The 26704-nt window shown below is 42.7% G+C and overlaps 1 pseudogene; it reads left to right on the top strand.

Annotated features, from left to right (window-relative positions):
• Positions 1–20241: 20241 nt before the first annotated feature.
• LOC121461432 overlaps positions 20242–26704 on the top strand; it is a 53945-nt pseudogene continuing 47482 nt past the window's right edge.

The raw sequence follows: 26704 nt of genomic DNA, 5'->3' as shown, positions 1-26704 counted from the left end.
GCTTTTAACACAGAGCACACGTCTGATCTCCCTTTAAGTAACCTTAATAACCGCTTTAAAGAAGATTTGATTTCCAGTTCTCATTAGAGGAAGACATATGTAAGCTCACTAAGTAAAGGTGGTTTTTCAATTTGTGCACCCATAAATTCCAGATGAAAACGCTTGCACAAGGAGAAGTTTGCTAAACTTGGATGTGAATGATAACCATGGAAAACAGACAGTTAGCCTGCATCCTTTTAAGAATCTTTCATCACAGGAACCAAGAGACCACACTCATCACTCGATGACTCTAGGATCAGAATACCTGGGATGACCTAGACAGGTTGTGTCCGGTCACCACAAGTCCCTAGTTTTACCCCTCCCTCATAGAGCACAGCCCCATGGTTTTCCACACTTGTTCATCGACAAGGTTATTTCTTCAGCAAGGTGTACAGCTCTGGTTTTCAAGTCACTTTTTTTTTCAGTTTTCTCTTTGTCTGATTGTGTGCATGATGTAATTTCTGCCTCCCGCGGGATGGGCTCCTACTCTCAATTCTTCTGACCCCGTCTCTCCAGTGCTGGGATTACAGGGCAGCACTGTCGTGCAGGACTTTGTTGCTTTTGGTTTGTTTGTTTGTTTGAGATAAGTTAACCAGGAGTGATGGAGTAAAAGCAGGGCTTCCCTTTGGGTGTGTGCGTCCTAACTCGTGTGCACAGTGAATACGCTCCTCACGTGAGAAAACACCTACAGGTGCGAGAAAGAAAGAGCATCCTTGATGATGCAGCCGGGTGTGATGCTGTCGACAAGGATCCTTACGAGATGGAAGCAGAGGACGGAACAGCCGCTGAAGAGGAGGTGGAAGATGACAGCAACAGCCACCTCTAGAGATTGACCTCCCTAAGTCTCCATAAAGAACAAGCCCACCAACACCTTGACTTTAACCCAGCCCACAGGATGTCACACCCTCAAAAATTTAAGAATACCAGTATAGTTTCAAAGCGACTAGATTTATCCTAACTGCTTATAGCAACAGGATGTTAACATCTCACAAAGATATAAAAACTCCTAAAATTAGAAAGGTATTTTTAAGCTCCAGGGCTTTATTTATTTGGGAAGCTTATATATGCACTAATATATTTATTAAAATATAATCCCAATTTCAAATTGTATAAGGTTAATTTATAAAAAACATTTATTGAACTCCTACTATATAAGACATTATATTGTGAGAAACAGTGGCATAAGGTACATTGTCCTCAAACCACTATGTTTTAATAATAAGAGAGAAAAATGTACAAAATTTAGTTACCTTGAGCTCTATATCTTTTTCACTCCAAACTCTTTTCTGATGAGTAGTGGGGGATCTGTGCTTTCTGTTGACCTGTGTAAATAAAGCTCACAGAAAACAACAGTGTTGGAATTGTCATGAAAGAGCTGGTGATAAGCAGTGGTGGCACTTTAATTTAATTAATAGCCTAAGAGGAGGAAAGGAAAGGGGAGGTGGAGAAAAGGAGTGGCAGTGGGAAGGACATGGAGGGGGAAGAGCTGCCAGACAGATTTCCAAAGAGGCTGACATGAAGGTTGAGTGGGGTTTCCAGGGAGAGGATGCAGGGGTACATCAAGGTGTGGCTGGCCTTTAACAGAACAAGTTCATTACTCAGTTTACCTGGGCTCATCAGCGTCTTGGGAGATCTTCAGGCCTAGTGGGTCTGTTTGGAAATTCTGGGTTCATATAGAGATGAGCAACTTTATACTCTAGTTAGCATGACGTAATAGGAACTGGAAGCTGAGAAATCTAGACACAGAGAGCCAAATGAGGACTCGCTTTGGTTCAGGACTCATAGCACAACTATAAAACAGCATGGCCCATGAAATGTGGTAAGAGCCAATGGTAGGTTCTATGGTACCTATTATTTACATAGGAAGTGTCCCCTCCCCCCAAAAGGCTCTTGTGTTGAAGAACTGCTGTCCAGTTGACGGTGCTATTAAGGAATGATAGGTAATGAGGGCCCTAACCTCACCCATGAACTAGCCCACTAATGAGGTCACAGCTTAGTGGGCTATGGAGGCCCAGTGGGAAAAGTAGGTGGTTGGAAGCATGGGTTTGAAGAAGATAATCTTTTCACCCTCTCTCCCTTTTTCTCTAACTCTCCCTTCTTCCAGTTTCCAGGAAGTGAAAACTTTGCCTTGCCACACCCTCTCTTGCAGGATGCTCAGTGTCGCTACAACGCAGGAACAATAGAGCCAAGCCACCACAATGGAAACACCTAAAACTATAAACCAAGACAGACACGTTCTCCTTTATGTCCTCAGATACTTTGTCACTGCAAGGAGACCAGTACCATCAGGGCACAGAAATAAGTGGTGGTGGTAAAATTCCTAAAAATGAAAAACTCACAGAAATGAGCTCATGAAGGGTGACTTTGTTGGGAGGAACCTAACCATTTTCATGCTCAGAGACAGCAGGGTGGTGTAGGCAGGAGTTTCTGTCCTGCCAGCAGCTCCCAAAGAAAACACACTGAGGCTAACATTAATTAGAAATACTCAGCCAATAGGTCAGGCTTATTACTAACTAGCTCTTCCAACTTAAGTTAACCCATTTCTGTTCATGTATGTGCTGCTGCAAGGCTCATGGCTTTACCTATCCTGCATGTCCTGTTTCCTTTCCGTCTGGCTGGTGACTCTTCTCACTCTGCCCGCCTTCTTCCCAGCATTCTCCTAGTCCGGCTCTCCACCCAACCTCTTCCCTGTTCAGCTATAGGCCAGTCAGTTATTTATTAACCAATGAGTACAATACATATTCACAATATACAGGACTAGCCAACAGCAGTGCAGAAGTGACACTGGCTGTGTGCGAGCATTGAGGGAGTTACAGGGCAGTGCATGGGCAAGGAAACATCACAGGGAGAGGAGTATTTGAGGGCTTGGGTTTACAGCATTCTTGCGCAAGGGGACTGTGGGAGCCAATTGTAGTAATCTATGGATACACACTAGCAAGATTGGGCATTAAACTGAGTTAAATTCCAAGAACAAATAACTCTTATTGAGAACTTAGGAGCTGCTAAGTCCGATTCTAAGGCCAGGTACCTTATTCAGTCTCTCCATTTACCATGTGAAATGTGGGTTGCCATTTTGTAAATAAGTAAATAAAAGCAGAGATTATGACTTCCTCAGAACCATGCAGAGAGGAAGCAGTACTTCTCAAGTTAGATCTTCTTTCCTATGATATCAGTACCTTTGCCTTAACCTTCATTCCACAACCATAGCAAGCCCTGGTTATCATCAAGGTTAGTGGTATGGTCCACCTTCAAGTTCTATCCCAAGATGACTGCCGTTACTACCACTTCCATTGCTAACCTAACCCAAGTCACCATGTCTCACCTGGACTACGAGAAGAGCCTCCTACTTTTACCCACGCCCCTGCCCAAGAGGAGTCTCTTTTCCATACAAATATGCCACAGTTCATAACAAACTACACCTGAAGGATCCATATGGAGAAAAGAAATGGCTGACACAGCTACTCATCAAAGAAGTTCAAGACAAAATCACTGTGAAATACCACTACATAACCACCGTGAGATTGCGTCACATATAGAGGTCAATGCCAAGTATTTCAAGCATAGGAGCAACTGAAACACACTGCTGGGTGCAATCACAATAGAAACTTATTTGTCAGCTGTATGTTTTGTTTTGTTCTCATTGTGACAAAATTTCTGACAGAAGCAGCTTACGGAAGGAATGGCTTTTATCTGCTCTTGGTTTCAGGTATTTCCTTTTGTGGTATTGGGGAGGTGGCTGGGACACAGTGGTGGTAAAATACATGACAAGAGTTGGTCACACAGTGTGATCAAAGACCAGGAAGCAGAAAGTATAGGCAGAACCCTGAGTAGACAGAATCTTCAAGGGGTCACCTTCCCCTTCTGACCTGCTTCCCTCACCCAGGCCTCATTTTTGTTCCCTCCAAACTGGCCATGCTTGTCCTGTCCCTTTACTGCTTCTGCCTCAGGGTCATTCTGTTTTTCTGCTTCTCTTTGTTTGTTTTTGGTTTTGTTTTGTTTTAATTATCTAAATAGCTTGTTCCTTTCTCTCCTTTAAAGTGCTATGCAAATTGTATTTTGGGTGAGAAATTTTCTGATCACCTCAGTTAAAAAGGCAACTCACCCCAAAATCTACTTTTTCTCTTTTCCTGCTTTATTTTTCTAATAGAATATATTCTTTTTAATTTTCTTTTAGATTAGTTTCTTTTCTCATTGCTTGAAAATTTGCTTAGCAAATGCAACTTGAAGACAAAAATTTTGTTTTGGCTTACAATTCAATGGTATAACCCTTTGTAGATGGAGAAGTCACAGAGATGGGACTGTGAGGTGACTAGTCAAATGGTGTTTATTTGCAGTGAGGAAACAGAGAAATGAATTCTAGCACTCAGCTCCCTCTCTCCTTTCTCCAAAGAGAGGGTGCCACCCACACTCACGATCATAATTTCCTCATCATTTAAACCTTAATATACACACCCAGAGATGTGTCTCTTAAATGATTCTAACTACAGTCAGGCTGTTAAAGATGATGAACCATTGAAACTCTGCCCCTTGAAAATTTTGACATCACTTTATATCAAAACATTATATCCCTGTCCCCTACAATCTCATTTCCATTTCATAATGTAAAACATTTAATCTACCTCTCAAAGTCCCCATAGTCTTTAACAGCCCCAACACTGTTCAGTGTTCAAAGTCTCTTGTGAGATTTACGAAATCTCCTAACTGTATATCTCTACCCAAAAAAAAAGCATGCTTTCAAAATACAATGTCACAAAACAATCATCATTCCAAGTGACAGGAATGTGAGCATGGCAAGGAAATACCAAACCAAAGCAAGAACAAAACCCAGCCAGGAAGACACTAAATACCATTCCTCCATGTCTGGCATTTGGAATTAATAATGAAGTCATCTAGACTCCAAGGGGCTTGAGAGTTCCATCCTCTGGCTCTGCCATCAACAGTATTATAGCCTCTTGCTTGGCCTACTCCAATCTGTGCCTCCAACTTTCCCTGACAGCCATCCCACAATCCTGGGATCTCCAATACACAGGGCACACCATTATAATTTAGACTTTACCTTCCCAGCTTCATGTACAGGGTCTCCTTGAAGAGAAGCCAACCCTGCCACTGTGTTTGGACACAGTAATAACCTTGGTGCAAAACTCCCTGACTCCTTAATCTTGCACTATGTAAACAATACCGACAAGATCAGCTCAAGAGGCAGTGTGGCTCCCTTCTGTCTTCAGCTGTAGTGATCGCTGTGCACTGTGGTGACCTAACGTGAGAGAACACTGTTGTTTTTATAGACAACTCAGCCACTTTCCTCATTCAACTCTGAATTACATTGTTGGATAGGGTCATGCCTCCTCGGGGCACATTTTCTATTGTTCCAATGTAGAGGGCAAAGTTTCTCTTTAATGATGGTAGGCTCTTTAATAATTGCAATTGCTTCTCAGTATCCTCCTTGTTTACAGTGTTGAACTCTGCTAGGTTCTTTCTTCATCAATTCGCACATTTTTATATCTTTCACATTCTCTCTCTTTCTCCCTCCCCCTCGTATTGTAGACACATATATCATAGGCATGGACAAATCATGAGCAGTAGTCATGCCATTGACTGAATGCTAGACAGTCTGGGAATTTGCTCTGTGAAATAAATTAATTCACTACTTGTGTTGTGTTGTTATCATTGGCATTGTAGTTGTTGCTGTTTTTTGAGACTGATCTCAAGTAGACTCGGCTGGTCTCAGAGACTGTGTAGAGGAGGATGACCTTGAACTCCTGATTCTACTGCCTCCACCTCTCATGTGTTAGGTTTACAAGTGCACATCACTATGCCCAATTAGTCAGTCCATTACTCTTGAGTTTAACCTTACTTGGATGACCTTAAACTTCTGATTCTTTTACCTCTACTTGTCTGTCACATGTTAGGATTACAAATGTGTGAAACACCTTCATAGACCCAGTCAGAGGCCCAAAGGCAAGTTTCCATGGTGACTCTAAATCCAGTTGACAATGAAGATTAGCAATCGCAGACACGCTGTGTGTGTGTGTGTGTGTGTGTTTGTGTGTGTGTGTGTGTGTGTGTGTGTGTGTGTAGAATTTGTTTCTTGGTTTTTCCGTATATTTCTTTCATACAAAATTAGCTCTCTGGGGGTAGGGATTTATACTTATACTGTTAACTGATAATGTGCTGTTATTGCTAGGCACTTAGTAAACATTCAGTGAAATTTTTGAACTAATGATGATTAAGATTCACAACTTTATTACATCTGTTCCTTACAGGGCTTTGTCTTATCTAATCTGCTATATATAACAGATAGGTAATGTATTTGTTTCTTAAGGTATCAAAACAAATTACAACAAATTTTGTGGCTTGAAAAAGTTAATTTATTCTCTCAAAACTCTGATGGGCAGATGCCTTAAGTCATAAAGCAATGAGACCACACTACCTCTAAAACCTCTAGTGAAAAATTCCTCTTCCTAGTTCCTTGTCTTATGAGATAATTCTAAACTCTGCTTTTGTCTTTATCTGGTGTCTGCTTCTGTTTGCTTTTTTTTTCTTTCATCAATCTTTTATTAGGCTATCTGTCATTTATTCAGATTCACTCTAATCCATGAAGACTTTGCCAAAAGGTGCCTAACTCAAATTATTCTCAAAATAAAACCACACCATGAAGTTACAAATACACAGAGATCATAGGACAAGAGGGGGTAACCATCAGCTGACTATGGGTAGAAACTGTCTTAATTTTTATTATTTTTTAACCATAAACCTTACCAAAGTACATAATAGAATGTTTTCTTAATAAATGATGGTTACTAAGGTAAGCATATAACTAATAAATTTGTATTAAATTTAATGAGAACACATCTATGCATTGTAAGAATGTCTTTTAGACCTGTGTAGTCAATAAGAACAGAGGAGAGTAGGGGGATAAAAGACCTGGATAATGAGGTCAGTGAGAGACCAAGGCAGAAAGGACTGCAAGTGACTGGACCATTACAACTTCTGTAGAACAGGACTCACAGAAAGCAAAAGACAAGCGTGTGATACGCTAGAAACAAGTGTGAAGGATAGCAGATGATGTTAGGGAAGAGTGAGACTGTGTGGAAAACTAGAAAATTAAACTCAAATATATTGGGCTTCATGGAAAATAGACAAAGAAGGAATGGGTTTTGTGTGTTGTTATAATGAACTGAAATTTATGATTCTAGGTAAGCAAATAAACTTAATGATGATAGTTTAATAAAAATTCATGATTAAGAGTTTAAAATAAATTCTGCTGTATGTGGTTGCCAGCAATCATTGATTACATTGATTATGCAGCTTTACAGTTAGGCTACTGATCCAAATACTTTCTAAGCCTTTTCTCACTTTACAGGAGCGAAATGAAGAAGTCACTTATCACAGTGACTCAAAAGCTCAACAGAATTGGTGACTTGGACTAGCTGATAATTCCAGAATCCTGTCTGTATTCTGAAGAGAGAATGTTTTGCTCATTTTAATGCCAGAAGACTACCTAAGATCAGTTCTATGACAGCATCAAGAGCCCCACCTTCCAATGATACAGTTTAAGAAAAATTGGTGGAGTCAAATCCTTGAGCTGTTGATTCTTGTGTGGTCTCATGAAACATAAACTATAGACTTATATATCCCAGATATCTGGTTTGGGAATATTGTAAAATTTACATCTTAGAAATAGTTCATTTCTTAGGGACTTCCTGGTAAGATGGTAGACTGTTGGCTGCTTTCCTGGTAAAATGGTAGACTGTTGGCTGCTTTCCTGGTAAGATGGTAGACTGCTGGCTGCTTTCCCTGTAAGATGGTGAACTGTTGATTGGTTTCCTGGTGAGATAGTAGACTGTTGGCTGATTTCATGATAAGATGGTACAATGTTGGCTGCTTTCATTAGGGACCATTCAGAATAAGAAATATAATAGGTTTTAGCCAAAAGAGAGAAAGGGAGAAAAGGTTTCTGAAATTCACAAAGAAAATGAAAGGATACTGGATAAGGGAAGAAAACCAAGACAGGCCACACTCATGGAAATGCTGAACTTAGTCTTAACCCAGGCAGTTTCCTGGTAGGAGAAAAAGACTTAGAAACTCCTTCAAAAAGGTAAGTCAGCTGAAACCTGGGCATCTTTGTACTCAGGACAAGACCACAGGACCCTCTCTATTCAAAGGTCTAACTTCAGGTTTTGGTAACACAGAAATTCCTCTTGTAAATAGGTCAGTGGCTGGCAGACATCCCATCCAGTCATAGCATGACCCTCAGGGCTCCAGGTGGATACCATCTTGAAAGAAAATCTCTTCTTAAAAATGGATCTTCCCTAACACCTAAGAACAGAGACTATCTATAGCTTAGCTTAGGGAGCCTAGCTTAGGCCTGCCATAGTCCCTGGATGGTGAAGAGTCCAAATAAAAAGGCAGTTGTGGAAGACAGGAAGACTGGAGAGTTCAGACAGCAGCATGTAAGGGCAAACAAAAGTTAGCCCCAACCCTTGTGGCTCAGAACAGAATACATCAACAAGAATTACCCTGGAGTTGAGAACTCTGAACCTGAGGCCATTCATGCAACACATTCTCAAGCCTCCATTTGTTATTCCCTTCTGGAAACCAGAGAGCATACCATCCCAGTCAAACATCTGACCCCATCAACAACACCCATCCAGAGAGGCCAGTAGTTGGAAAGCCTTGAAATGCAAAGGATCTTCTCTGGACCCACATATGATGGAGGAAGGTCATTGGCTAATAAAGGAACTGCCTTGGCCCATTTTATTGATTAGAGGATAGGTGGGAGGAGTAAACAGAACAGGATGCTGGGAGGAAGAGGAAGTGAGCTTAGTCTCGACAGCTCTCCTCTCGGGAGCAGATGCCTGAGAGAGACGCCATGCCCCGCTCCCGGGATGAAACTCCGACCCAGGATGGACATAGGCTAGAATCTTCCTGGTAAGCGCACCTTGGGGTGCCATACACAGATGATTAGAAATGGGCTAAATTAATATGTGAGAATTAGCCTAGAAGAGAATGGGCCAAGCAGTGTTTAAATGAATACAGTTTGTGTGTTGTTATTTCGGGCATAAGCTAGCCGTGCAGGCGGCTGGGGTGCTGGGGACGCAGCCCCGCCGCCCTTATTACTACATTTGGCCAAATAGGTTGTAATTAATATAGTTTTGTATGATTATTCAGGTCTGGATGGCCAGGAAATAGGCAACTCGGTCTCTGTTTACATAATGGTGCCCACCATCTAGAACATGGATTCACATAAGACCTAAAAAAGCTTAAAGGGGTAGGGCTTCTAGAACCACAAAAATAGGAATCAATTGGAGCTTCTTGGTTGCCACATATTTTCAGATAGGGTCTGTTTGCTGGCAGTGAGCAGTGGCGTGGCTCCTTTAAGAGAAGGCTTCCTGACTCTGCAATAACAGAAAAACCTGGACGGCTTCTTTCAGAGCCAGCTTCCTGGTTCATACTGGCAGCAAGAATAGCTCTGGCTCTTTTGGGAGGTACTGCCATAGAGCACTTAAATGGGGTCTAGGAGCAATGAGTTACAAATGGCTTAATGGTGATGTAGACCTACTGTGTCCTTGGAGCTGGGGCAGTGAGCATGGCTCAAAGAGGCAGTGAACATACCTCTACCATGTTGGACAGGACAGAGCAAACAGGCAGGGCTGCTGAGTTGGTCCTAGCTAAAACTGCTTAGCATTTTAAAAAAAGTGCTCCTGGTCAGAAAATGATTACAGATACACAATGAAAACAGATTCAGACAAAAATAAATCTCAGAAAAAGTCACAATGTGTTTTTTAAAAAAATGTACATAGGTTTGGGAGAGAGAGAGTATAGACAAGAGCCCAGACAGTGATAGATTAAAGAAATAAAGATAATAAAATAAATATTAAAAAGTAATAAAGTAAAAAATATGAGTCGCATCAAGATGGAATGTACACAGAGAGTCTGGATTATGCATACCATGTGTTTTCCTTGAAATTTTTAACTGTTAGTGAGTTAACTACAGAGGGATATTTGATTGTGAAGACTGCTAAGATAAACCAACATATATATTTTAAAGGTATCTTGACTTCAAAATTTGAATCTAAGGATATGTTACTTTGGAAAAGAAATTTTGCTTTTGTTTCCACAGAGGATAAAATCTGTGGGTTCTTTCCAGGCTAATGTGGTTTGATGGAACAAGACCCTCTGAAAGGTCTCCATGAACCTTAAAAATACTTTGCCCAACAAACAGCAGGAAGCAGTTTGAAGAAAAAAATAATGCAAATTTCCAAAATGATTGCTTATAAATATTTTTTTCATTTAAAGGAGTTTGATTGTGAGTGATTAATGATCACAGTCAATTTTTAAAAAAATAAAATAAAATAAGGGGGATATGATATAGAGATGAATACTTTATATTAGTATGGACTTTGATTTATTGATACAAATTTAAGGTCAATTTTGTTATATGTATATCTCTACTCTTGTTTAAGGTATTATGCTTATACAGTTCACTTAAAATGGAATTTATAATTAAAAATCACGGATTAATAGGTAATCACCGTGGTGGTGGCGCATGCCTTTAATCCCAGCACTTGGGAGGCAGAGGAAGGCGGATCTCTGTGAGTTCAAGACCAGCCTGGTCTACAAGAGCTAGTTCCAGGACAGGTTCCAAAGCTGCAAAGAAACCCTGTCTTGAAAAACCAAAAAAAAAAAAAAAATAATAATAATAATAATAATAATCAAACTCTAGTCATGTTAGTTAGGTTTAGGTTTTCTAGATGTACAGAGATATATTTCAGATGGATTGGTATTCTTCAAAACTTTCAAAGACCTACAGAATACAGCATTTGAAATGTTTTAAGAATTTAGATTTTTCTTGACAGTAAGACATGTCTGCTTCTGGTAGCACCAATTACTTGAGAGACATTGATAGACATCAAAGAAACTCATTATGGAATCTTTCTTTGATGTGACAAGACTAGCCATTTGGGCAAGAAACTGCGCTTTCCTGGACTGCTTGATGGTATGCTGTATGAACCAAACATGCATGAACCACAGAAAAATGATTGCTGAACTTATCTAAAGAAGATAAGACAGGGACAGGCCTTCAGGGTTCTTGCTTCATGAAAGAGTCTGACAGACATTCTGCAAGACACAGAAGAAAGTGACTGACAAACTACCAATAAAGGAAAAACAGCCTTTGGAATTTCCTGATTCATGGAAAAGATTGCTAGATACTATAGACCTGTAAGGTTGAAGATGGATGCTACAGAACTTTAGGTGACTGCACAGGTAGTGAGATGTCTCTGTCAATTCTAGAGTTTTGAAAGTTGTTTTCAAGGTACTTCTTGTTTACATAGATAATATTATATCCTTTTGGGGTCTTTGATAGAGTTGAAGAATAGATAAGTATAGTTTTCCTTAGTTATGAGAAAAGATAAATTAGATATAAAATGTTAGACTCATGAAGATAGGATAGATGATAGAATATTTTCCTTAATTTATTAAATGTAAATGAACTAAACATTGTAAATATAATTTTTACTTGCTGCTTTGTTATATGTAATTTTACTACGTTAAAGTTAAAACCTTCCAAGCCAGGCAATGCTGTTGCATGCCTTTAATCCCAGCACTCAAGAGGCAGATACAGGTGGATCTCTGTGAGTTCAAGGCCAGCCTGGTCTACAAGAGCAAGTTCCAGGACAGGCTCAAAAAAAAAAAAAACAACTACAGCAAAACTTTGTCTTGAAAAACTACAGGCACACATACAAAAAGTTAAAATCTTCCTTTTTATTTAGACAGAAAGGGGGAGATGATGTGGGATTCCCCTCTGTATGCTGTGAATATGTTTTACTACCATTGGTTAATAAAGAAGCTTCTTGGGCCTATGGCAGGGCAGAATAGAGCAAGGTGGGAATTCCAAGCAGAGATAGAGGAGAAAGCAGGTAGAGTCAGAGAGATGCCATGTAGCTGCCAAAGGAGAAGAATGTCAGAACCCTCCCGGTCAGTCACAGTCTCATGACAAGACACAGATTAATAGAAATGGGTTAATTTAAGACATAAGAGCTAGCTATAAATATGCTTGAGCCATTGGACAAATGGGTTGTAATTAATATAGTTTTGAATGTTTATCTGAGTTTGTGGCCAGGAAATGGACGTAGAGTCTCTGCTTATACCACACCTTTCTCATTTCTTTCGTTTCCATATAATCACTTCTTTGGTGCCCTTCCAGCCTGATTTTATGAAACTGTAGCTTTTCAAAATATACACCTATATTTGGCTAATTTTGTTTGTGTATATTTCCATTTTTCAAATTTTATTTTATTTTTTATTTTGTGTTTGTGTTCATGTTGTTTTTAAACTCATAGAACATTTTGCAGTAATATTTCTACATCTGGTTCTAATCATTGGTTGTGAGTTTGTGGGCTATAATAGATTTTGTGTACACTTTTGCACCTTGTATAGTTTGATGGTGTCATGACTAGTTGGTTTCCTCCTACTGAAGTGGCTCAGGAGATGGAGCCTTCAAGGGTAGGCTGCTCTGTAATCACCCTCCTAAAAACTCAGGGGAGAAATAAATATAAACTAACACATGTTCAGATCACAACACAGAAATGCAAGAAATCTGGACAAGCACAGAGCATGACTCCTGCAAAGTCTTAACTTCTCAGCTATCAATGTCAAAGACACTGAAACAGGTAAAGTGCATGACAAAGATTTCAATTTTTTTCTGATAAAAAAATGATCAATGAACTAAAAATAGATACAAGCTAAGAGATGAATTCTATCCAGAAACTAACAAGAGAAGTCAGCAATCAAAAGAAAGACCTAGCAAATGGACAAGAAAATCAGCAATACAAATTTTAAAAAGTCAGCAACACACACATACCCACATAAATGCACAAATACATACACACAGAGAGCAAATAAAATGAGATCATTTAAAACAATAGAGTCAGCTGTTGGAAGTGAAAACCTAAATGAATCAAATAAAAAACCCAGTGGAAAATATCACCATTGGACTCAACCAAGCCAAAGAAAGAGTATCAGTGATGAAATGTTTCATTTAATATCCATAGGAAAAACTGAGTGAGTGTGATGACAGCATCCAAGAATCATGGAATGTGATCAAGAGGCCAAACCCAAAATTTCATGGGCTCAGAAAGAGGCATAATCTATTCAATGAAATTATGGCAAAAAAGAAGAAAATTCCATATGAAGAGAAAGAAGCAGACATTCAAATGCAAGCACTTAGAATCCTAAATAAGCATAACCAGACAAAAACCTCTCCTATATATATATTATAGTCAAGATGTCAAAAACACAATGCAAATAAACAATACATGTGAGGCAGTTCAAATATCCTACAAAGAAAGAAACTCCAGAAACTCACCAGATCATCAACAAATCTAAAAGTTGTCAAAGTGTGGGAGGACATATTTCGAGCTCTGTAAGAAAATGACTGCCAACCAATAGTGTTTTAGCAGCAAAGCTATCATTTAAAATTGACAGAGAAATCAGGGTATTTCAAGATAAGCACAAACTAAAGGCATTTGTGACTACCAAGCACTGTGGACAGAACTGAAAGAAATACTATACACAGAGGAGGAATAAAGATGGTTTTAATCACTGAAGCACAGGAAGGAATAAATTTCATGATAGAAATGGTTAGCCAAGGGAAAGCTAAGAAATAATCCACTTCATTCAATGTACAAAAATAAGGAAAACTCTGACACTAATGGGGGAGAAAGCAAAAAAAAAACAAAAAAAACAAAAAAAAAAACAAAAAAAAAAAACCCACAATCAAACCAACCAGGAAAATATCAACGGTACCAGTGAGCCTCTCTTAAAGGCAAGTAGCTTCAGTTTACCATAAAAAGACATATACCATCTGACTGAACTAGAAGACAACCCATCCTCCTGCTGTCTCTAAGAAACATGCCTTCCTGGTAAAGACAATCGCAAATGGAGACTCAAAGGAGGGAAAACAGTTTACTAAGCAAATGGAGATTACAAACAAGATGGAATAGTTGTTTGTTCTGCAACCAGATAGAGTAGGCTTCAACCCATCCTAGTCAGAAGAGATGAAGAAAGCTACTACATACCAACAGAAAGAATAATTCATCAAGAAGACAAAAGAATTGCAAATATATAACCAAATGTGGTTATGAACTCTTAATTTCACAAGATAAGCAGCAATATGCATAAAATATCAAAGATATCTTGAAACAATAACAGTGAATGATTTCAGTACTCCACTTCCTCTGGATAGGTTACCCAAACTAAAAAACAAAAACAAAAAAATCTCTGAGTTAAACTGCACATAGAATCCATGGATTTAATAGATGTCTACCAAATATTCCATCCAATAGAAACAACACGTATTTATATCAACAGCCATGGAACTATTTCAACAATAGACCACATTCTGGGCAAAAAAAAAAAATCAAACTTTAGCAAATACAAAGGACTCATTGGGAAGTCCTTCTGTATAACGCTGCTTTTAGTGGATAATGAATAAAGCTATTTTTGGCCAATAGTTTAGTCATATTCCTTGCTATCTCTTACATCTTGAATTAACCCATTTCTATTAATCTGTGTATCGCCACATGGTTGTGGCTTACCAGGAAAGGTTCTGGCATCTGTCTCCTTTTAGCAGCTATATGGTGTTACCTTGACTCTGCCTACTTATTCTCTCTGTCTCTGTTCTGATTTCCTGCCTGGCTTTACTCTGCTAAGTCACTTACCAAAAAAGCTTTATTTGTTATCTAATAAAAACAGCACATATACAAAAGGATCTCCCACATCAAAGTACTTTAAATAGTCAGGTATCTTTTAGATCTTTGTATGTTGCAACTAGAAATCAATTGCAGGAAAAAAATTAAAGAAACTACAAATATTTATCAAGACTGAATCACACACTTTCAATGACCAGTGTGTCACTTGAAACTGGGGAAGAAATTAGAGAGTTCCTAGAATCAAATAACTATGATTACAACCTATCAGAACCTTTTGGGATACCTCTGAGGCAATTCTATTAGCAAGTTTTATTGCTTAGGGTGCTTACATTAAAATATCATGGGGAGATCTCAAGGAACGGGGACTGGAGCATAGTGAGTATGAAGGGAGAAAGAACAGTAATGGAGGAAGAAGGATGAAGTGGAGTGGGAAATAGGAGACAGGGTAGAGGAAGGAGGGAGATGATTAATGCTAAAGACCTTTGGAAATACCATATGTAAACCTACTACAGCAGTTACCTAAAATATATGCTTATATTAAAAGAGTTTAAATAGTGTTGTCCTATAAAAAGGGATTGAAGGACAATATATTTCTTTCAGATAATAGATGCTATCAAGAAGAGGAGAAAGAGGGGGAGGAACAGCACCAGCAGCAACAGTGGTGGCAGCGGCAGAAGCACAGGGACAGGTATAATTAATTTCCTCATGCTCCCTGAGTTAAGTATGCAGTTTACTCCGCAAAAGGGTCTTACCCATCAAGTTGTGGAGGGTAACCAAGATCAATAGCAATTAATTGTCTATCATGTTTGGAGAGGATATCCTATGGGATTCTACCAACCAACAGCTTAGGAAGAAGATATCCAGCATGACAGTTCTAGAAAAAGAGAAAGCAGGGAAAAAAAAAGAAAAAAATCCTCATTGGTGAAGGAAAAAAGTAACTCTCAGCAAGTCTACCAAATGTCAAGAAGAACGAGTGAGAGAGCAAAGGAAGGGCAGCCTCCTAGACACACCCTTATGGAGTTTCACAGTTGGGCATAACCCAAAGTCCCAAATGCTGCCTGAGACAGAAGGAGATGAAGGAAATCATATTAACTTAATGTTCCCATTCAGATGAGATGATAAAATGTCAAGATAAGGTTTTCCTCACATTGACAAAAAGGTGGTCCAACTTCAGAAGTCTGCAATTCTCAGTGTTTGATTGATTGGCTGCCTTTGGTGGTGGTGGCTCGCTGGCTATTGTCTGGTGGTGACTAGCTAGTTGGCTGGTTTCGGTGGTGGTTCTGGTGGCTGGCTGGCTGTTGTTGGTTGTTGGTGACTAGTTGGCTGGTTTTGGTGGTGGTGGCTGGCTGGCTGTTGTTCCTTGGCAGAGGCTAGTTGGTTGGTTTTGGTGGTGCTGGTGGCTGGCTGGCTGTTGTTGGTTGTTGGTGACTAGTTGGCTGGTTTTGGTGGTGGTGGCTGGCTGGCTGTTGTTCCTTGGCAGAGGCTAGTTGGTTGGTTTTGGTGGTGCTGGTAGCTGGCTGTTGTTGGTTGTTGGTGACTAGTTGGTTGGTTTTGGTGGTGCTGGTAGCTGGCTGTTGTTTTGTTCTGCTTTGCTTTGTTCTACTTTGTCTGCCGATACTATCAATTTCCTTCCTCTTCCTGGTGGAAAGCAACACTCCCTCCTCTTGGCTCCAGTGACACTGGGAGTGGCTCTCCTAGAAGGCTCCTGCAATGCCATGTCACTTCCCCCGGCATGTTCTCCAAACTGGACTCCTAGGAAAAGAGTACTGTGTGAGTTATCCATGCACCCTCAGCCCCTGGTACTCTATTTAAAGCAGGGCGCACCTTCATAAATGCTGACTGGGGGAGATGCATGGATAAACAGAACTTTTTTTTTTATAAGCGATTGAGAACAACTGATTGTTTTCAATAAAAGTGAGAAGAATCTGCAATCTGTGCTTGAAACTGCTTTCAATGGAGATTGGAGGCAAATTGTAAGATTGTGTCATTGTAAAAGCTAATGCTACGGCTGGCAAGGTTTCACTACATGGTGTTACTGTATGTCAAGGGATGTGATTTAAATAGAGGCACGCCATCGTGTATAATAACAAGCCAAGGCCTCTTACTCTTAGGCAGGAGGTTGATTACAAGTATGCTCGATATCGTTTCCTTCTGCACAGAGCTGTGGTTTATCCCGAAGCCCTGTCTTCATTCCCACCATGGGACATGTGTCATTTAAGCTTCGCAACTTCCAAAAACCTATTCCATGACAACAGACTGCGAGTTCCCGGGAAAGGCCTTGAGGCACGCATTGGAGGGCTGCTGTGCCGTAATCGGTGCGTTCTGAAGTGATGCAGAAGCCACGGGTTGGATGCTTTGTGCATTTCCCCGCAGAGGGGTCATTAGGAAGCGTTTTTTTAAAAGCAACTCTGTCGGTGCCAACTACATCGGCTGCACAGCGGCTTAGGAAGCTGCTTTCACCCCCAGACGCTGTACAGATAAGAGAACAGAACATGGGAGATGACAGCAAAGCTGTCGACAACGTTTTAATACGAACGACTGGCACCTATGGAAAATCCATCAGGATCCTGGCTAAATGCTTCATACACATGAATTTTCTCACCGAGTTCGGGCCGCAAATCCACGAAGCAGGCATATTCCATTAAGCTCCATCCTTACAAACCACAATTAGGTGAGCTAAACTTCTGGCTTCAAGTCATATGACTTACAGATGATAGAACTGACATTCACCACGTTTTTGTGTCTCTCACCCCTCTGCCTTTTGCAGGCTTCACGACACTACCCTGGCAGCTGCTGGTACCACAAGAGGCTGCCTCAAACATGGAGCCGAAACCAAGCCAACGCTCTATCCCGTCCATTGCTCATTTAAGAAAATTACTGGCACATGCCATGGCTCCAAAGCTTCATTTCCTTCTTTCTCACCATATGTGCCTCTCCCTTTCAGAGCCAAGAGTTCCTGGATGTTCTTCAAGTTAAGGTTCTCCTTTCAGGATGGTCAGGATGGCTGCAAGAAGAGCTCAGCTCAGTCAACCCTAGGGGTCCGAATTGGCAGAATGCCACCAAAGAAACGTCTAGAGCTGGTTCACGCTGGCATTCAGCAGGGAAACCACTAAACAGGCCCTGCTGAGACCTACTGGGACCACTCAGACCTGCCCCTCAGAGTGACTTTTATGATATTCCTTTTGCTTAAAACACCCACTGTCTGCTCCTAAGAGTCACAGGCAAATGACTACTAGAACAATGGTGATTTCCCACTTGTATAAATATTTTCCTTTAAAAAAATCCTCTAATGGGAGAAAATACATACGTCCCCGAAGCAGAGAGGCCAATTAATAGAGCACTAACTACTGTCTGAAGACATTTCGAGTGTACAAAGTGGCACAGCGTGACCTGATTGGCAGAATATTCCTAAACAGTGAGGAAGAAACTTTGAATCAGAACCATGAAGTATTAGCCAAGGTCCAATGGTGTCAGAAGGACAAGGAGGTCATACACTAGGACATAAAGCAAGTCTTACAATACGTAGAAAGGCTGAAGTAGTGTCTTGGACTCTATCTGACCACGATGCAATAAAACTAGAAATCAACATTGTTATTCTTAAAATGCTCACAGAGCAGCCGCGAGCTCCCGCGGATCCCCAGCGGAGGGGGCGGGGCAGCGGCAGAGTTCCCAATAACAGGGGGCCACGCGGTGGATTCCCGACAACGGCAGGCACGTGTAAGCAGACCCATAGACACAAAAAATAGCCATAAAACATTAATTGAGGGAGAGACAGAGACAGAGACATGTGCGCACGCCAAGGGAACAGAAAGCGAAGAAAGGGGCAAGATGGTGGTGGGAAGGTCAGAGGTAATGGGAGTGGGCGTGGCTTGTCCCCCAAAGAGACCAGAAACCACAATAAACATCACAAGAAACTATAGAATATACACAAAGTCCAGGAGAGAGCGATTCACCAAAGAATGATGACCAAATCAACAAAGGAATGAAGAGGGGGGGAATAAACTATTCCTAGAATCAAATAAAAATAAATTATTCCCACAACCAAACATGCCTAGTGAAGGGAGAAGGTAGTGTGGTGCCAAAGGGCACGCGTGTTTCCCAGCAAGGGATTCCACACTGTCCTGGTAATTTGTGGGACCACTTCACAGGAAAAAGGAGAGCCAGAGAGGTCTACCCAGTTATCCATATATTTCTTGCCTTCTGTTTAAACCTAAACTCCATCACAGGGCCCCAAAGAAGGACTTGAGAAGTCCTTATTCCTCTTCACAATGCAGCCATATTGAGTCTCCTTTCTGTATGTTTCATGGGTACTTGTTTCACCAGCTGGTGAATTGAGGAGAGATGGCTGAACCTAGCTGGTTAGGGCCATCAGGATCCAGGCTCTGGCCCGAACAACCCCTAGGACACCAATAGTTAAAATAGCTGTCACAGAGTCAGTGCTGTGGTGTCCCGTGTCCACTTTTGACTGTGGCACTCGGTGGCAAAACTCCTGCTCTTTTGGAAGGCCAGCAGTCCTCCGGGACTTTGATACAAGGTAATTGCCCATGGCTGGTGGGAATTTTCTTCAGGTCTATCATTTTAATGAAGTCAAATGGAAATGATCCCATGTAATGAAAATATTGGTTCCAGTCAAACAACTTCAGGACTATCCCTCTTCCCCTTTGTCAGGCATTCTACAGATTCAGAGGAGTGTTTATATTTAAAGAGATGAGGGAAAGGTACCCTGGCCAGCGACTCACAGCGTTTCCTGTCTATCGCCACTTCCAGTTGCCCATAGATAGCAAAACGGTTCTTTTCAAAGTGTTTTTTTTCCAACATGCCAATAAGGAGAGACTTATTTCATTTCTTGCCCTCATATATTTCCCATTTTATTTATGAATGCAGGCAGTGACCCACTAAATTGATTTTTGTAACCCCACAAATGGTTTGCATAGTCTGTACCCTGCATTTTTGAAGTTATTGGAACAGAGCGTGGGAGAAATTTTTAGGAACTCCTAACATCCAGTCATTGTTCTACCCTCTGGCTTATAAGGAAAGGTTCCTGTTCCTAATTCTCACCCCTCTCCTCCAAGAGAGATTGGTGTGGTTCCAGGACCCCGCAGAAGATTATCCAGCAAGAAGAATGTGACTGGGTCAGAGTTAACCGGAATGGGAGTGCCCTCTGGGAAGGGATGAGGTGCAAAAGGGGACACCTTGGTCTCCAGGAAGCTCTCTAAGTAATTTCCCTGTGCATTCCACTCTGCTAGGACAAATTCCATGTGGCTATTTCACACATTAGTTTTGAAATACAAAAACAGAATGCAAGTAGGTGGGGGAAAGTCTTTCTACCCTCTTGTGTCTGGGGTTCTTCTCTGAGCTAACTGAGGGTTCTTAGCTATCAGCAACTCCTCCCGCCTGGGAAAAACTCTAGTCAAGATCTAGTCAAAAATGTAGCCTTTCTTAAGTTTCTGCCCTAACTCCCACCCCAGCCCTCAGACTCAAACGCGGCATGGATGGTGTGATTGGTGTGCAGTGTGGATGGTGTGACTGGTGTGCAGTGTGGATGGTGTGGTCGGTGTGCAGTGTGGATGGTGTGACTGGTGTGCAGTGTGGATGGTGTGGTCGGTGTGCAGTGTGGATGGTGTGACTGGTGTGCAGTGTGGATGGTGTGACTGGTGTGCAGTGTGGATGGTGTGACTGGTGTACAGTGTGGATGGTGTGACTGGTGTGCAGTGTGGATGGTGTGGTCGGTGTGCAGTGTGGATGGTGTGACTGGTGTGCAGTGTGGATGGTGTGGTCGGTGTGCAGTGTGGATGGTGTGGTCGGTGTGCAGTGTGGATGGTGTGGTCGGTGTGCAGTGTGGATGGTGTGACTGGTGTGCAGTGTGGATGGTGTGGTTGGGGTGCAGTGTGGATGGTGTGATCAGTGTGCAGTGTGGATGGTGTGATGGGTGTGCAGTGTGGATGGTGTGATGGGTGTGCAGTGTGGATGGTGACTGGTGTGCAGTGTGGATGGTATGATTGGTATGCAGTGTGGATGGTGTGGTCGAGGTGCAGTGTGGATGGTGTGGTCGAGGTGCAATGTGGATGGTGTGGCCGGTGTGCAGTGTGGATGGTGTGGTCGGTGTGCAGTGTGGATGGTGTGACTGGTGTACAGTGTGGATGGTGTGACTGGTGTACAGTGTGGATGGTGTGACTGGTGTGCAGTGTGGATGGTGTGACTGGTGTGCAGTGTGGATAGTGTGGTCGGTGTGCAGTGTGGATGGTGTGACTGGTGTACAGTGTGGATGGTGTGGTCGGTGTGCAGTGTGGATGGTGTGACTGGTGTACAGTGTGGATGGTGTGGTCGGGGTTCAGTGTGGATGGTGTGGTCGGGGTGCAGTGTGGATGGTGTGACTGGTGTGCAGTGTGGATGGTGTGACTGGTGTACAGTGTGGATGGTGTGACTGGTGTGCAGTGTGGATGGTGTGACTGGTGTGCTGTGTGGATGGTGTGACTGGTGTGCTGTGTGGATGGTGTGACTGGTGTGCAGTATGGATGGTGTGGTCAGTGTGCAATGTGGATGGTGTGATAGGTGTGTAGTATGGATGGTGTGACTGGTGTGCAGTGTGGATGGTGTGATTGGTGTGTAGTATGGATGGTGTGATAGGTATGTACTATGGATGGTGTGATTGGTGTGCAGTATGGATGGTGTGGTCGGGGTGCAGAGTGGATGGTGTGACTGGTGTGCAGTGTGGATGGTGTGGTCGGGGTGCAGTATGGATGGTGTGATTGGTGTGCAGTGTGGATGGTGTGGTTGGGGTGCAGTGTGGATGGTGTGGTCGGGGTGCAGTGTGGATGGTGTGACTGGTGTGCAGTGTGGATGGTGTGACTGGTGTGCAGTGTGGATGGTGTGACTGGTGTGCAGTGTGGATGGTGTGACTGGTGTGCTGTGTGGATGGTGTGACTGGTGTGCAGTGTGGATGGTGTGGTCGGGGTGCAGTGTGGATGGTGTGGTCGGGGTGCAGTGTGGATGGTGTGATTGGTGTGCAGTTTGGATGGTGTGGTCGGGGTGCAGAGTGGATGGTGTGACTGGTGTGCAGTGTGGATGCTGTGACTGGTGTGCAGTGTGGATGGTGTGGTCGGTGTGCAGTGTGGATGGTGTGACTGGTGTGCAGTGTGGATGGTGTGACTGGTGTGCAGTGTGGATGGTGTGGTCGGGGTGCAGTGTGGATGGTGTGGTCAGTGTGCAGTGTGGATGGTGTGGTCGGGGTTCAGTGTGGATGGTGTGGTCGGGGTGCAGTGTGGATGGTGTGACTGGTGTGCAGTGTGGATGGTGTGACTGGTGTACAGTGTGGATGGTGTGACTGGTGTGCAGTGTGGATGGTGTGACTGGTGTGCTGTGTGGATGGTGTGACTGGTGTGCTGTGTGGATGGTGTGACTGGTGTGCAGTGTGGATGGTGTGGTCAGTGTGCAATGTGGATGGTGTGATAGGTGTGTAGTATGGATGGTGTGACTGGTGTGCAGTGTGGATGGTGTGATAGGTGTGTAGTATGGATGGTGTGATAGGTATGTACTATGGATGGTGTGATTGGTGTGCAGTATGGATGGTGTGGTCGGGGTGCAGAGTGGATGGTGTGACTGGTGTGCAGTGTGGATGGTGTGGTCGGGGTGCAGTATGGATGGTGTGATTGGTGTGCAGTGTGGATGGTGTGGTTGGGGTGCAGTGTGGATGGTGTGGTCGGGGTGCAGTGTGGATGGTGTGACTGGTGTGCAGTGTGGATGGTGTGACTGGTGTGCAGTGTGGATGGTGTGACTGGTGTGCAGTGTGGATGGTGTGACTGGTGTGCTGTGTGGATGGTGTGACTGGTGTGCAGTGTGGATGGTGTGGTCGGGGTGCAGTGTGGATGGTGTGGTCGGGGTGCAGTGTGGATGGTGTGATTGGTGTGCAGTGTGGATGGTGTGGTCGGGGTGCAGAGTGGATGGTGTGACTGGTGTGCAGTGTGGATGCTGTGACTGGTGTGCAGTGTGGATGGTGTGGTCGGTGTGCAGTGTGGATGGTGTGACTGGTGTGCAGTGTGGATGCTGTGACTGGTGTGCAGTGTGGATGGTGTGGTCGGTGTGCAGTGTGGATGGTGTGACTGGTGTGCAGTGTGGATGGTGTGACTGGTGTACAGTGTGGATGGTGTGGTCGGGGTGCAGTGTGGATGGTGTGGTCAGTGTGCAGTGTGGATGGTGTGGTCGGGGTGCAGTGTGGATGGTGTGGTCGGTGTGCAGTGTGGATGGTGTGATTGGTGTGCAGTGTGGATGGTGTGGTTGGTGCATATGGACCTGAGAAATAATGTTGCAATCATCCTCTGTTTCATGTTTAGTGAAGAGAGTGATCACCTTTGGTCAACATCAATGTGAAGAAAGAAAAAACCGAAAAGGATATTGTACCCCTACAACCTGATGTGTGTGATGTTTTCGTTCGTGGTGTACTATCTAAAACTCAAAGAGGCATAGGAAATTCTGTTAGTCTGTCCCATCTCTATTGACATAGGCAAATTTGAGAGAACTATCCAAGGTCAAATACTATTCAATATGACCTGATTCTGAATATTGGTATCTCTTTGACTCTAATCTCTTCTTAGCAGGAAATGTAAAACTCAGAATGGTATGGTTGCCTCTTTCTGCCTCACTAAACAACCAATAGTGCGTGGTTTTGAAAGTGTACCAACTAAACAGCTGTTGTGTCAGTACAAACGAGTGAAAAATATGTATGGCTCCTGAGTGTGTGTGAGGTAGAATCAAAACCAGCAGATCCCAGGGATAACTCCTTCCCGAGTTCATCATGGCACTACTCCAATAAGCAAATTACGGAATCGGACTAGACATCTCCATCACACAGGCAACTTTGGAGGGATGCTGCATTATCCAAACCACAATAAGAACAGGTGGAAGACAGAGCAGCTGTTGGCACCACTAAAGCACAACGAAGCTAGGGACCCAGCACCTCTGGCCATTTATTGGACCAGGACCCAGTGCCCCTCGGAGCTCTGGAATAAAGCTATGTTAGAGAACCCAATTCTATCTTTGTTCTTTTCCACACAGAATCTCGAGGTGTAGAGGCAGAAGACTAGCAACCAAGGCTGATGTCACAGTTCCCTCGGTAACTGAAGTCATCACAACCACTGATGACACTGAACCAAGCCCCAGCGGACCAGACTCACTGCCTCTGAACAAAGCTAATCTGAACAGATACCACTAATCGTCAAGGAACAACTTTCAACCTTAAACTCCCGAGACAAATATGTATGTGACCAGAGGTCAAGGGCCTCGCTCCCAATTACTAAGGGTGCTGGGATTCTTCATTTTTAATCATCTGTTTTATCATCACTGCATTGTCCGAGTCACCACCTTGGCATCTTGCATATTTTTTATGCGTTCATACAGATCTCTATCAAGTGTGAGAAGTGTGCTTCTCTGGGTCCCTGGGGGATTAATGAGAAGCCTCTGTCCTCTCCGGAAAGCTTTCATGTGTGGGCCACTTGACTATTCATGTCATCAAAGCATTTCAAAGGCCAGGTTCATAATTCACACCAAAGCAAGAGTTGATCCAAAGAACCCATTCAAGAAAGAAAGGCTTCTAACAACAATGGTCAAAACGTCTTCCCAAAATCTACACAGGATGGGAAATCTTAAATAGCCTCACAAACGACTCTGTGCTTATTAAGCGAAGGCTAAAGATAAAAGGACTGGAAGAGAGGCTCCATCCATCCGTCTAGATGCTCGGGCTTTGCTCTCACAGCTCAAAGGCCAGTTTCTTGCTAGGTGTACTTTAACAGCGGAGTGACACCTCACCCTGAAAAGACAGCGTGATGGTTTCAAATTGATCAATTGTATGCACGTATTGGTACCTGACTGCATTAAATCACTGCTTTAATGCAAGCTCAGGAGTGGGCTTTAGCATAAAATTCCCAGCAATCAGTGCCGCCATAAAATGGAACTGTCAGGGACAGAAACTTTTGTCCTTCAAATAAATAAAGGAATCGTAGTGAAATAGGCTGTCTTATTTCGTCCCTGACTTATTGCTGCCTAATGATGCCACCTATAGCCTGGATTTTTCACACTTAATGTTTTGATGAGAATTCTCTCTGTTTAGCAGGTTGATGTAGCTAACTAGGGGACCATGATTTGTTTTTTTTTTTTAAGTGCATTATTGGTTTCAGAGTTAGAGATGCAGATAGTTTTAGGTCTGCAAGCAGTCTTTCTACTTTCCTGGTGAGATCTACAACCTTCTTTAGGAGCAAATTACTCCCATAATAAAAAAAAAAATTCCTTGTGACTCCTACAAGCCTAGCAGTCATGAAGTTTGCTAGGTCTGCCTGCCTCTCTGAGTCTTGCGCAACCTTCCTTTGCCTTTTGCCTGTCTCTCTTGTGTGCTGGCCAGAACCTAAATGTGCTTTTACTGATGCTTTGGGCCTCCCACTCTTTCTCTGAAGCTTCCCCTGCCCTCCACGTGGCTGTCTGTCCTCTACTTGTCTGACCTCCAGCTAGAATAGCAGGAGGTTTTCTCCTCACTTCTCCATTCTCCTCCTCTGGGCAGCTGCTGAGATTTATAGCTTGTCTACCCTGGGGCACTTTTCTTTAAACTCTGAGAAATTGTCCTTGTGCTTCTGTTTGGGTCTGTTCTTAAACTATGTTATTAATGAGACTAAGAACACTGAGAGAGGATCCAATTTCCCCTTTATTATCTGGTCTCAAAGGGACTTCCCAAGAGTCTGGTACCATATTTGGTGACCAGAACAGGGATATTAAAGAATTGTCTCTAAAGACACAATTGGTCGGCACCTTTATCTGTCTTGCCCTGGGGCTAGAAGATGCTTGAATGGTACTTTGTCTCTCTAAGAAAAAGGAATAATTCTCATTATTGCATTATCTCTTTTTTTTTCCATATTGTTTTTCTGTGTCTATGACTGACTGATGGCCATGTGGTAGGGAGCTAAATCTTGCTGTTTAATTCCCTATCATATCTCTCTCTGGACACAGGATTCTCTTCTTTCCCTCAAAGAACCTGGGAGACTTTGGATCAGGTTTAGAGGAAGGAAAACAGATAAGAGCAGCTCAGTGTGGTAAGGGCAGACCTTGCTCTAAACCTCAAGGGGAGGCTGCCGTGTAGCTCACTTGGTAAAGTACCACACAGAGTGACTAAGGTTTTTAAATCAGGATTGACTATTTTCAACAAGTTGGTTTCTATGGGACTTCAATCCTCACTCTCATGGAGGGTCACAGATGTGTTTGATTTAGGTCCAGAGCATGCTCAGGACAGACAAAGTGGATCTCTCCTTCCCCATTTCTCTATGTGGTCACACAGTAACAGCGTCACCTATAGGTGATGGGCACAATGTCCCATCCCTTCCCTGGTTTTCATAAGATGCTTTCCCAGCAAGTAACTGGTTGTACCTGTTGATGGGAGCCAAGGACAGCTCAAGACAAAATCCAGGTGACATTATTATGTGTTCCCAGTTATAACTGGTGGTAAGACATATGGGTTCCCCTCCCTTGGGTTGAGATTGTGGGTTTCTTTCCTTGTGTCTGTGCTTCACTTTCACGGGATTTAACAGACCTAGGCCACAGGCACTCTCTCCTGCTATTTCCATGCTAAGCTGAATGGAGTTTTTTGTTTGTTTGCTTGTTTTTTTAAGTATGGCACTTGGTACACAGACTTCCCAGTTCCTCCTCTAAGAACTAACCTGATTCCTCCTGTGCCACCACCACCCACTCGTTACTGAGTAATGAATGGGTCAAAGGAGAAATCAAGAAAGAGAAATCAATCTCTGGAACTAAATGAAAACACAACAAAACCATGGGGAAAGTGGCCAGTAGTCCTATGAGGGCTTTTTAAAGCTCCAAGTGCCTAAATTAGAAAATCAGAAAGACCATAAATGAATGGCTTAATGATAAAACTCAAAAAAGTTATAAAAACAAGAACAAACCAAATCCAAACCTAG

Source organism: Microtus oregoni, unplaced genomic scaffold (genome assembly GCF_018167655.1).
Source record: "Microtus oregoni isolate MIOR12 unplaced genomic scaffold, Mior012 000022F_ref0000154, whole genome shotgun sequence".
In the NCBI taxonomy this organism is placed as follows: Eukaryota; Metazoa; Chordata; class Mammalia; order Rodentia; family Cricetidae; genus Microtus; species Microtus oregoni.
The sequence above is the reverse complement of the archived record's forward strand: the minus strand, read 5'-3'. Positions and strand labels throughout refer to the sequence as shown.